The 12,768-nt window shown below is 44.1% G+C and overlaps 1 long non-coding RNA gene across 1 annotated transcript; it reads left to right on the top strand.

Annotated features, from left to right (window-relative positions):
• The first annotated feature begins 2,794 nt into the window (after positions 1-2,794).
• Positions 2,795-11,921, top strand: LOC308552041. Its single transcript, XR_013998094.1, has 3 exons — positions 2,795-2,872; positions 8,334-8,368; positions 11,845-11,921. It is a non-coding gene; the product is annotated as an uncharacterized lncRNA (long non-coding RNA).
• Positions 11,922-12,768: the final 847 nt, after the last annotated feature.

The raw sequence follows: 12,768 nt of genomic DNA, 5'->3' as shown, positions 1-12,768 counted from the left end.
CGGAATGTGTTCTGGTTGGCTGGTCCCAGCCAGGAGAATGCTCTTCAGTTGAGAACTGGCTGCGAAGGAGGAGGAGCTTTGGTTGTGTTCTCTTCTGGAAGTGGTTGTAGTTCTCAGTGTTAGTCTGTTCCCTACCCCTTTTTGAATTAGTTTGGTTGGTCGCCATCCTCACATACTAGTCAACTAAAAGGAGGCAGTAGCAGCAAAGCAGAGGGTGTGTGGCAGGGGCCCTGAGCCCTTGTTGGGCCCTGTGCCTGGCAGCCAGGCCATCAGAAAGCTAGTTTGTGCCTGCTTGAAGGGTGCCAGGTGTGTCATTGTTTTGGAGGAAAGACTGCTGAAGGCAGGGAAGGTGGGTGACAAGTAAAGGTGGTGACAGAATTGAGGAGTGAAGGTACACAATGGGCAACGAGCTTAGCCGCTGCTTGAAGCCCAGTGCCAGCCTGAAGCTGGGCCGAAGCTCAGGGCCAGTAGAACCAGACTACGAGTCTGAAGTTTATAAGGTGGCTGCTGGAAACATGGTGGCTGTAGCAGCATCGCCCACATCCATGAAGGCCAAGTTGGATGTTGGAGGCAGTGAGCAACAACATCGGCAGCAACTCATTGACCTGCAGATGCTCCAAGGTAAGGAGGTGGTGGGCGGTGTCTGTTCTCAGGTGTACCTCTGGAATTTGTTGTCCCCTGGGTCCCTTGGGAGGGGTCTATGGCCTGAGGCTTTTTGCCTGAAGCTGACGTTTTCAGAGCTGGCCACCAGGGACCAAGGCTGGCTAGGCCTGGCACCCCACCCCTGATTCCGCCCCCCTCGAGTCTAGTCAGACCTAGAACTCTCAGGTCTTTCCCGAATTTTCTTTTTTCAACCCTGCCCGGGTCACTCCACTCCTCAGCCATTCCATTTTATAGCCCTAGTTAGCTTTTCCTGAGATTTTATGAAAACATTTGGGTATGTTTCCTTCCTTTCTCAATGAAAACTTGAATACCTCACCATTGGAGTATCCATTTTATGTATCCACTCTTAACTTTCCAGGTGGTCCCTAAGTGAAGGAACCAGATAAAAGCTTGGTGGTACCCTTGCCCCCACCTGTTAAGGTAGTTGATACTCTGGACAGTTCAGGAGCAAACAACTTAGAATTTGTTCTTTAAATTCAAGGTAGACACTGACACAGGGGTCTATCTGGTGTTAAGTGAGCTGTTTTCAGTTTTATGGATGGAGCTGCCTCAACCTTTCCAACTACAATTTGAACACAGAAGGAAAGATCATTGTGGAAAATAAAACATAAAATCAGTGAACAATGGGAAATGTCACTCTTAGCACTGTAGATCATAATTTTTATTTATTCATTTGTTTGTTTTTTTTACCCAAAGGAGAACCCACGGAGTTCGGTTACTTGAAAATTTCTACTTTTCCACTTTTAGTCTTTAGTGACTCAAGAGATTTTGTTTTTACATTGCCTCTTCTAAAGAGAGGTGGTGTGGTTCATAAGATTGCTTGTTCAACCTTTGCAAAAAAGAAACAAATTTACTTTGATTTGTAATTTAAAATTTTTGGCATTAAGATGTCAGATCCTGCACAAGAATGTATGTCTCCATGGTAACCTCTGACCATCCCCCCATCCCTGCTTTCCAATAGAATCCTGTTAGACTGTTGAGGTGAAAGTTTTAAAGACCAAATGGGTGGGGTGGGGGGCACAGAGAATATGGAGGAGACAAGGAAAAGAGAGGAAATGTTTGATTTAAAATAATTCTGGGTAACAATGTGGCTCATGAACACTGTTCTTTGAAGTGGAAGCCATTCTCTCATAAAGTTGTTAAAATATATTTGTCCATTTGTTTCATTTAAATGCCAGATTCCCTCTATCCCGTGTGGCCCAGTTGGTTGAGCTTCATCCCATGCACTCAGAGGTTGCTGATTCAATTCCTGGTCAGGGCACATGCCTGGGTTTCAGGCTCCATTTCCAGTAGGGGGTGTGCAGGAGGCAGCTGATCCCTAGTTCTCTCTAAAAACTCAATAAAAAAATCTTTGAAAACAATAAATGCCATATTATTTCATCATTTCATAGATGAAATGTCTTAAAGCTCCTATTGTACTTAAATTTTAGTTAAGCTCTTAATTTTATTAAGATTTGTAGTAATGAAGCCTATGGATTGACCCAGATGGTTCATGTGGCTTTGTAACTGGGAAATCCGCTTTTTCATAACAGTTAAATATTGTGAAAAAGTGATGTGAATTCATTAACTGTAGCTTTAAACACAAAGGGAATAAAAATTTGGAAAAACGTGTGCCCTGCGTGGTGCTGTATGGTAAACGTTAACATAGATGGGAAGTGTTAGGAGATAATAGTGCCAGAGACCAGTATAGGACCTTTATGAAATTTTTTTAAGATTTACAACTCCCTTTGATGGATATATCATGTGGCCCCTTTAACTACAAGTGAGGCCCGTGTTAACTGTCCCTATATTGCCGCTGAAGAGGCCGGGCTGAGAAATGTCAATCGCGGTGTAGCACAGCTATGGAGTAGGAGGGGCTGACTTGCAGGTGACACACATTCCAGATGCAGTTGTCTTGGTGCTTACAGAACTTTAGAACACAGCTCATATTTTAGAATCTCCCCATAAAGCGGGTCTGTCTTAACCTACTCCAGTTTTGATTATTTCCATCCAAAATGACTGTGCAGGACTCAGAAGCAACACATACCTCTCAGCCCTATGTTTATAAGCGCATTGGAGTGAATAAGAATAAAAGTAGAAGTCAGGAAATAGTGTGAATTTACTAGCTAAACAAATTGCTAGATTTTAATGAGTTTGTTCTGATGATTTTCCTTTAAAGCCGAGAATGCCCTGGACAGAGGAGCTTCAGGAGACCCGGGCCTGGCAGCAGGTGAGGCAAGTGGAGTCAGCCCAGGGCTGTGATAAATAGTGTGCGGTCAGAACAGTTAACAAGCAGGCTTTACGAGAACAGAATTCACCTTCTTATGTTGAACATGATAGTTACACTTTCATTTCAATTTGTTTTGAATATTTAGGAGATATTTGATAAAGTAATACAAGAAGCCTCCATTTCAGCATTTGCCTATGAAGTTCCCATAGAAACAAGGTCACAACACGAAAATATCAAGTACAAGCACATTGAAAGTTTGCTCTGAATGTCTTTGCTTCAGACAATTTTATATCAGTTTCTCAGGAGACTGAGAAATACCTACTTAGATGTAAAACATTTCTGATTTTCTACAATAGGGAACTGAATTATTTGGTTACACAAAATCATATGAGTGTTGCTGTGTCTTGTTCCAGCGTGATTTCTTTAGGCATTTCAAAGAAGCTATTGGTAATAACCTAGTACAGATTTCAGATCAAGTTAAAGGAATGCTTCCACTCCCTTGTCTTTATCTATCTCTATATCTAATATAACTGATGTAGTATCAGTACCTCAATAAAGACGCTAAAGTCCCGTTACCCGATTTTATTACTGCTCATCAACTTTTCCCACAGCCTTTTATGTTCTGACCCTATGAACTTTCCTAATTTGCTGGCTCTAGGTGTTCTCTCAAGTGCCCCTTCTTTCCCCTTCCCCTGAGGAGTGAGTGGGGAGGAACTGGCAATATTATGTAGAAAAACCTCAGAGCAACAGATCTTTCCTCTTTCCAGCAGCTATTTTAAACACTCCTTTTCAGGATTAACATTACTAATCATTTGATTGGAAAGATTTAGAAGATACTGAAAAGTCATTCACTTAGGCTCAGTATATCCAGCACTTTAAGTAATATTTTGATGTTGATCCTTTGTGAATCTTTTGTATGCATATCAACAAAATCTTATGTTTATTTTACACTGTCTATGTGCTGCTTTGTAAAGTTTTGTTCGAAAGAGAAGCAATGGCCTAATCTCCCGGGGCTGGGCCTGCCCACTGGAGGGCGCTCGGGGTGTGTTCCCAGCAGTGCAGGCGGCTCTCCCGCGGGACTGACAGCTGTTCAGTGACCGGGCAAGTGGCGCAGCGCCATCAGCACCACCCTTCATGGTTGGCCCTCTTTAAGGAGAAACCCTTCCTGTCCCCATTGATGCTCTATCCTAAGGACACAGATAAGATGGAGGCATTGCACTTTTCTGGTATACTCTCCTATAACCTAATTAGGATGTCCTTTTGTAGTTAAAGTATTTTAACATGAAATTTTCTTATCTCAAATTAAAGTTACCATTATTTTTTTATGGGACATTACAGCTCCCCTTTTAAACTTTTGTGGATCCCGTGTCTTTAATTTGGAATGACTACTCTTAAGATTTGCAAGTAATGCTGATCTTACACGAGAAATCAAAATATAGCTTTAGAGGAAATCTTAGAAGACATAGGGAAATTGAGAGAAACTTAACTGGTTCTGGTTCCGGAAACAGATGTTCATTGGGCATCATTCCAGGTGCAGAACAACTAGGGAGGCGCAGGACAAAACTCTCCCCTCACCCTGGCCGGCGTGGCTCCGTGGTTAGTGCGCCGGCTGGTGCTCTGAAGGGTCCAGGGTTTGTTTCCCAGTCAAGGGCACCTACCTGGGTTGTGGGTTCGATTCCCACCCCAGTCTGGGTATGTGGGGGAAGCAACCATTCAATGTGTCTCTCTCCCATGGTTGTTTCTCTTCCCCCCTCTCTCTTTCCCCCTCCTTCCCTCCTTCCACTCTCTCAAAAAATCCATAGAAAAAATATCCTTGGGTTAGGATTAACAAAACAACACAATACAATACAACCCCCCCAAATCCCCCTTCCCTCAGGCCCTTTCATTCTAGAGGAGCTGGAGGCAGACAGCACAGGAGCCCTCAGGAAGGCAGGGTGGCTGCAGACAGCCGCTGTCCTGCAGCGACACTGAGCAGTCCCGGACACGAGAGGGAGCCAGGGGAGGGGGGCAGGCTCCCTGCAGAGCATCTCAGGGGGAGAACACTGAGCACAGGAAAGAGCAGAGAGGCCCAGGGGTGCTGCTGCACAGCGAAAGGGACGCCTGCAGGAATGTGCTGGGTGAAGACCGCACGTGCCTCCTGGGCCTCGACAGAAGCATGAATTTTAGCCGAGTTGTAATGGGAATCCATTGGAGGATTATTTGCAAGGACATGAGGTGAATTAGGTGAATTAGACAGAGAAAGAGAAAGGGAGTGGGAGGGAAACAGAGAAGCAACTGAGTGACAGTGTGAGGACAGGGTGGCAGCAGGGACCCCAGTTAGTGGCTGGTGCAGTAGCTCAGGGGAGAGCCAGCAGGGGCTTGAACAAAACAATCAATAAGGGCCTGAAAAAGGCTGACTTAAAGAAACTAAATTAATCTGAAGCTACTGACAAAGATATGAACACACAAGTCACTAAAGGAATTGCAAATTACCTTTAAGCACATCTACACATATAAGAGAAATGTAAATATAAATACACTGTATTTTTTCAGCTATTGGGAGAAGATCCATAAAGTTGACACTTAATTTTTTGGTAAGGTTGAGAATAAACCGCTATCTTTATGTATTGCTGGAAAGGAAAAACTGTTTGACCCCACGAAGGGACCGCTGACAGAACCTCACCTCAATGCAGATGCATTGATAAAGAGATCCTACTTCTAGGATTTTATCCCAAAGACGTGGTCCATACAGATAAAACCAGGAATTCACAAAGTGTTTGTTGCATTATTTTCAAAAGGAAAATAATGGAAATAACTCATGTCCAGTGAATGACTGGTAAAATAAACTGTTCCACCCACACAGTATAAAACTGTGGAGCTATCAAATCATTAAGGTAAGGCTTTATGACTATGGGCTGATCTCCAGGTTAGGTTATATATATAAAAAAAAAAAAGACAGAGGAGGTGCAGTAATGCGCTTGACACTGGCAGGGGAAGTACATATTTCTTTATTTAAAAAAACACCCAACCCACTGGGAATAGTTCTTGCTAATCGTGTAGCTATTATTTATTTCCCTTTAGCGGGTACCCAAAACATATTTAATTAAGATGCCACTGAGAAATTTATAATGAGTGCACAACTCAGACACTTTCCAATAAAATATTGAATGTTCACATTGTGCTTTGAGTCAATTTGGAACAGCTTTGTTTTGCCATTTTTGTGCTTTAGACACAGTATATGGATTGCGCTTGCATTTTATCTGATCTTCACAAATGTTTTGAGTTAGGTGGTATAGAAACTATATCTGTTTTACATGTGAGAAGACGGGTTCTGAGCAGTATGAAAGGAGTTGTCTGAGACTTGAAAAACGAAACCCGATAGAGCAGAAATGTAAACTCCCGATACCTGACACATAGGAAAAGAATTTATAGAATGACCCATCATGTGATCAGCTTTTAGGATACTAAATTTGTTTCACTCCCATTTTTTTTAAGGTATTAAAATAATTAATCTTAGGGTTAAAATAGCAACACTACAGAACGTAAAATAAAATGGAAGTAAGTTGCAACTGAGAAATGTTCTTAAAAGTCCAAGGCACTGAGCAAAATCCTCTTAAGAAATACATCAAGAAAGGTGTGCTTTACTCTGTGAAATGTCACATCTCAGACCCAGTGACGACAGCATGGATTGAGGAGTTAAAAATAGGCAAGACTGAGAACCAAGTTGAAGGCAGCTGGAGAAGCGGTTGGGAAGCCAGAGTTGGGATGGTCAGAGGCCGGGAGGGCAGCATGGAAGCCGGAGGGCAGCAGCCTGGGGGGGCAGGAGGGAGCTGTGTCCCTCCGCTGAGGCAGAGGCCAGCTCAAGGCCAGCAGGGAGGAATTAGCTGACTGCGGAGGAAAGTGGGGCCCGGGAATGGAACCTCGATCTCCTGGGTCCCAGGTCGATGGTCAGTGGCTGAGCCACGCTCAGCTGGGCCACGCTCCCTTTTAAAACTAGAAGCATTACTGCGTGGTGTGGGATCTAGCGCCTGAGCCGTTCATGCAGGAGGACCTTGCTCCACTTTCTCACACGCTGGGTGAAGTGGTTTGAGATGCACATTACTGAGGAGTGTCACAGGGTTATATTTTTAAATGACAGCTTCATTCCATATGGTGCACACTTTGTTGTATGAAAATATAAGGGCCTGGTTTGTATTCCTGCCTAAGTAGAAGATTATCCCAGCTTGGTGTAGGGTGGGCTGCAGGCAGACCCCCCTCTACATTGGTGTAGCTAAAGATTTTTAGGCATAGCCCTATGATTAGCTCCAGAAATAAGTCTATTTGAGGCCTAAAATTAATCAGGTGGCATGGAAGGAAGAAGTGACACCTCAGCTTTGGAAATACAGGGCAAGAGTTAAAAACCACTTCTTCACAAGAATTAAAAATCACTCTCCTGGAGGCGTTCTGTGGGTTAGAACAGGGAGGTTCCATGCTAACATTTAAATTTGCCCCCTGGAATAGCCCCACAGTGAACCACAGCTCAGCAAATAAGCTCGTTTGTTGAATAGAGTTAGAATTAGCCTAAATCGGCGATTTTCAACTAGTGTGCTGTGAGAACTTTTAAAACATGCCATACCTGACTATTTAGATGGGGCGCTGACCTCTTTTCCCTTACGTTGCCCAATTAAAAACATGACAACAGTCAACAGGTGGAGAGAGAGGGGAGACAGTGAAGGGAAAGCCCCCCCATGCCCCTGTCCCTGCAGTCATGGGGCTGTGTGCCCCCGATGCCCGGCCCATGTTACAGGAGGAGCGTGGGAAACAAAGTCCAGCCCAGACCCTCTTCGGAGCTTTTATTCTCCTTCTGGCCTTTGTGAGAGCAGGATGACCTGTGTGCTGCAGGAGTGTTCAGTGAGGCGAGCACACTCATTTTAAATTCAAATTTAGAGGTTACTTATCAATGGAGTAGAAACCCATTTATTGTTTATTAAGGTATTTTAATTGATTACCAATAAGTGGTTCAGGATGTAGCCAGGGATGCTGATCCATCTAGGGATCAGTGCCTGGCCTGAAACTGGTTCTTATAGCTGCCAACTGTGAGGTCCTGGTGACTCAAGTGAGGTGGGTAGAAATCAATGTAGGATTAGAAACAGCTACTGGCTGGAGACCCAGATGTGCCAGAGGGAAAGTTGTCTATTAGGTAAGTTCCTCACCTGCTCCGATGTGCTTTGCTGTTTTCTTCTGTACTTGGATGTTCTTTCATTTGCATCTAACAGGGAATATCTGTTTGCTCAGAAAGTAAAGCTAAGTTTTTAGATTTTACTTTATGGGACTCATCTTTCCAGGTAATTTAAATGATAAATTTTGTCAGATATTATAAACAATGGAATAACATTTTGTATCATTTTGTATGTTAGTAATCAATCTGTCAGATAATCAGCAGCTTTTATTTTCCTGTGGCATTTGGATCAGAATTGATCAGTTAATTTTTTTCTCTTCTTAGGGCAAAAGCAGAGGAAGATCAATGATGTAATTCATGTAAGTGAACAGTTGAAAAGTTAAGAAATTAGTGGTTTGATTTAAACGTTGTCTGCCATGATTCGTAAAAAATAAAATGGGCTTCTTTTTGTTGATTTTCTAAATCTCTTCTGTTTCTCTAAAATTCAAACATACTTATTCAGGAATGCCTTTGGCTTAGTAATGCGCCCCCTCCCCCCTTTATTTTATAAAGGTTTTTGACATTTAGGTTAAATTTCTTTTTTTAAAAACAGTTTTTATTGATTTTGTGAGAGAGGAAGGGAGAAGGAGAGATAGAAACATAGAAACATCGATGAGAGAGAAACATCAACATCAACACCGATTGGCTGCCCCCCACACACACCCTGCTGGGGGTCAAGCCCACAGCCCTGGCACGTGCCCTGACTGGCAATTGAACTGCTCGCCGCCTGGTGCACCGGTCGATGCTCAGCTACTGAGCCACTGCAGCCAGCCTGGCCTAAATGTCAATGACATGGTTGTGATATAAAGATCTGCCTTAATGTGTTTTGCCTTAATTTTTTAATCTTATTTTTTAACAAAAGTAACAAAAGAATACTAGCTCACTTAATGTTTAGCACGGTCTACTGATTTCCTGTCCTAGCTGGTGCAAGCTGAGCTTTCTCACTCCACCGTGTCCTTATTTCCCTCCTCTGTTCCCTCCCATGTATCACAATTTTATTGAATCAGAATCAATGTTACATTATTATGGCCGTGCAAATGTTTCCCCTGCTGAGCCATGTAGTTCTGTGGATGTGCCTCTTCCTTGTATACCCTTTATTGTCTTTCTCAAATTTTACTGACATCTAACACTCCCCACTTCTCCAGGATCATTCAGTCCCCCTCTTTCTAGCCAACATGATGTCACATAACCAGATGCAGTAAGTAGGCTGGTCTTCCTGGTGGCAGAAACAAACTTTTGTACTTAACACTCTAATAATCAGGTACAAAAAGATGACTATTAGACAGAAACACTACATTTATGCTACACTATTTTAATATTTAGTAATTGCTCATTTGTCTGTGTGTGTGGAATTAATTTCGTGACTATTCCCTTGATTGTTTGGAACAGCTGTTTTCTCTCGAATTATTGACATTTTTCACATGCCTATTGAAAACATTTTCCATCTATGAAACACTGTTTTTCCCGGCCTGGCTTGGCTCAGGGGTTGAGCATCTACCTAGGATCCAGGAGATCGAGGTTGGATTCCTGGTTAGAGCACATGCCCGGCTGTGGGCTCGATCCCCAGTTGGGGGCGTGCAGGAGGCAGCTGATCAATAACTCTCATCATTGATGTTTTTCTATATCTCTCTCTCCCTCTCCCTTCCTCTCTTTGAAATCAATAAAGACATATTTAGGAAAGAAAAGAAAAGAAACAAACACATCTGTTTCATATTTTTCTTGGAAACAGCCTTCCCGGCCTTCCGTTATCCAACTCCAGCATGACTGGTTTCCCCTAGGCCTGCTCTGGGCCGTTTCCCCGGCTTATCTCCTGAAGTCACCTGGGATCTTGCAGAGCTGCTCTTCTGGGGTGAATCTCCTCTCTACTCTAGTCCATGTTGCCCTCAGTCCCGTTATACTCCGTTGTTTTCCTGGAGCACATTTTCCTGGGAAATGGTACACAGGCAGACATTTGTTGAGATGTCGCCTCACTGAAATGCCTCCTATTTGACAGGATATAGAATTCTCGGTTGAAACTGACTTTGGGAGTTTTCAGACGTTTCTACTGTTTGCTCATTTAGTGTTGCTCTTAAGTCTGTTGTCATCTTCTGCTGCCTTGTACAGGACCCGTTTCAGTCATTTTCACCCCAGACCTTTCATCTCTTAGGACCTCAGAAGCTTTTGGTACCTTCCCTATCTCTGGGATTCTGAAATTTTATGATATAGTTTGTCATGTAGCTTTTTATTTTATTATGATCATTAAGTCTGCAGATCATCTCTCCTCTCCGGGAATTGTTTTTGTTTCTTTGTTACTTTTTCCACTTATGGTTTTGTCTAGTGACTCTTCTTACTCAGAAGTTGGAGCTCTTAGGCCAGTGTTCCTGTGTGGATGCCTAAGTCTTTCCCCTCCTGTTTTTTATTTTGTCTGTTTCTACTTCCTGGAGATTTTCTATTTTATGCTCCAGCCCTTCCATTGAATTCTTTGTTTGGTCTGTGTTGTTTTTAATTGAGAGAGTTCTTTGATATCCTGTCATTCTTCTTTTAATGGCATTTGGTTCTTTCACTTTTGGCCTTTCTAAAGCTGAGTAAGGATTCTATTGTTTTTAGGTCTTTATTTGCTTCTGAGTTTTCTCTCTCCCATTCATTGTATTCTTCCTGTTTTGATCTGTCTTACTAGCTGGCTCTCCTTAGATGTGCAGTGGCCCCTGCTTGTCCCTTGGGTCTAATTGGAAGCACCAGGAGTGGGCAGGACTTGTGTTCAGTGACAGGCGTCACTGCAAGGATCTGGGGGCGAAGCCTCTGAATTCTGAAGCTGCCTTGAGTGCTCTCAGGAACACCAGCTCTCAAATTCCTGCCCCAGCCACTATTTGCAGGCACCAAGGTTGTGTTTCCTGAGTTCTGCCACAGCAGTTACCACTGCTCTGTCTGGTTTTCAGCTTTGAAATTTTAAAAATCATCTGATGCATATACTATATTATGAAAAACCTTTTTTATGTCTCTAACTTTTTAAATTTTATTCCTCACTTTAGGATTTTTCCCCCAATTCATTTCAGAGACAGCGAAAGGGAGAGAGAAGAGAGACAAACATTGATGTGAGAGAGACACATGGATCGGTTGCCTCCTGCACGTGCCCCGACCCTGACGGGGGCTGGGGTGGAGCCTGCAACCCAGGTCCACAGCCTTGACAGGAATCAAACCCGGGACCCTTCAGCCTGTGGGTCGATGCCCTATCCACTGTGGTAAACTGGCCTGGGCTATGTCTTTAATTTTCATGAGATATTTCTAAAAGGAAGAGGAGAAGGAATGGATTTGTGGCCTCCATGTTTAACACACACTTAGAAACTATATCTGAAGTGTAAATCAAAGTTGAAAGGTTTAATTCCACATAAGTCATAATATTAATTCAGAGAATATTTTTGGTTATACCTGTAACTAGCGCACTACACTTTTTTACTAAAGCCTTGATTAAGAATTCTCTTAAAACCACACACACTGCCATTGTGTCCCTTTAATGTGCAACAGAGATGGAGCAGTTTTCATTAATGCACAAAGGGTCAGATAATTTTAGGTTAAGTAAGTTATTAATTCTTACTGTGCAAAACTTGTCTTGTGAAAAATAGAGACAAAAAAGTAAACTTCAGCTTTATTTCTTATTGGGTTAAGATGAGGCAGTGGGCACAGTGGGTGGGGGTCGTTTACTTTACCTCTGATTGAATGGCTTGTGATGTGACTTGTTAGGCTTCTAGTATGATTGTTTTTCTAGCCTTTGCCAAAGAACCTTAAGTCTACTAAGCATTCCCTTTCTTTTCTTGTGCAGATTGAGAGCAGGGAAAACACCAAGCATGGCCTGGAAACATCAGGGAGCACCGTATCCTGCAAGTTCGCAGACAGCTGGCCATGCTTGGATGAGCGCTACATCAGGTCCTTTTTTGAGAACTTGAAGAAGCCAAGGGAACTGCGATCTGTGTTCCCCTGCAGCTCGCTCACCCCACGGGGGCATTGTGGCGGTAACAAGGAGGCGCAGCTGACCCCCGACTCCTGGTTGCTGCCCCAGCCCTCCCAGGGCAGCCCTGGAGAGGTCGGCATCAACGGGTGGCCCCTGGAGCCTCCAAAGACCCCCAAGTCATCGAGCCCAAGCTCTTTTCCACCTGCAGCTCCTCTCCAGGCTCGGGCTCCTCTCTGCTCCTGGGAGGAGCTCAGTGAGAGTCGCGAGGCCACGAGGAAGCTGCTGCCTGCGTCCACACCCGGGCAGGAGCCGCGGGAGGAAGAGCTGGAGCTGAGCAGGAGCGCAGTTGTGTTGCAGGGAGCCCTGCGGCTTCTGGAGGCCACTGGCCCTCAGCACACAGGTGCCCACACCTGGGCCACAGGCAGGCTGAGCCCCGGGGGAGAACCCGCTGCTCAAGTTTCTCCTCCAGAAGCTGAACACGGTGCTCAGCCTGCGGCGGAAGAGAGGAGTGTTCATAATATCTTGTCCGAGCTGAGAGATAAGTTCCAAGAGTTAAGGAAGATCACAGAGAATATGGAGAAACATCTGGAGAAAGGAGAGAGGGTCCTCAGAGATCTAGGGGAGCTGCTGGAAAGAGGCCCGAAGAGCCCGAGCCCCGCTTGGGATGAGAACGATGATGAATGAACGCCGTCAGTATTGAAGACCAGCTGAGAGAGCAAGCTGGTCCCCCGTGACCCCACCCGTGAGCCATGTGTCTGTAAACACCCCGTGTGGAATGCGCACCCCGAGTGCTCT

This window comes from Miniopterus schreibersii, assembly GCF_964146895.1.
Source record: "Miniopterus schreibersii genome assembly, contig: HAP1_SCAFFOLD_98, whole genome shotgun sequence".
NCBI classification, from domain to species: domain Eukaryota; kingdom Metazoa; phylum Chordata; class Mammalia; order Chiroptera; family Miniopteridae; genus Miniopterus; species Miniopterus schreibersii.
Note: the sequence above shows the minus strand (reverse complement) of the source record. Positions and strands in the feature narration are given on the sequence as shown.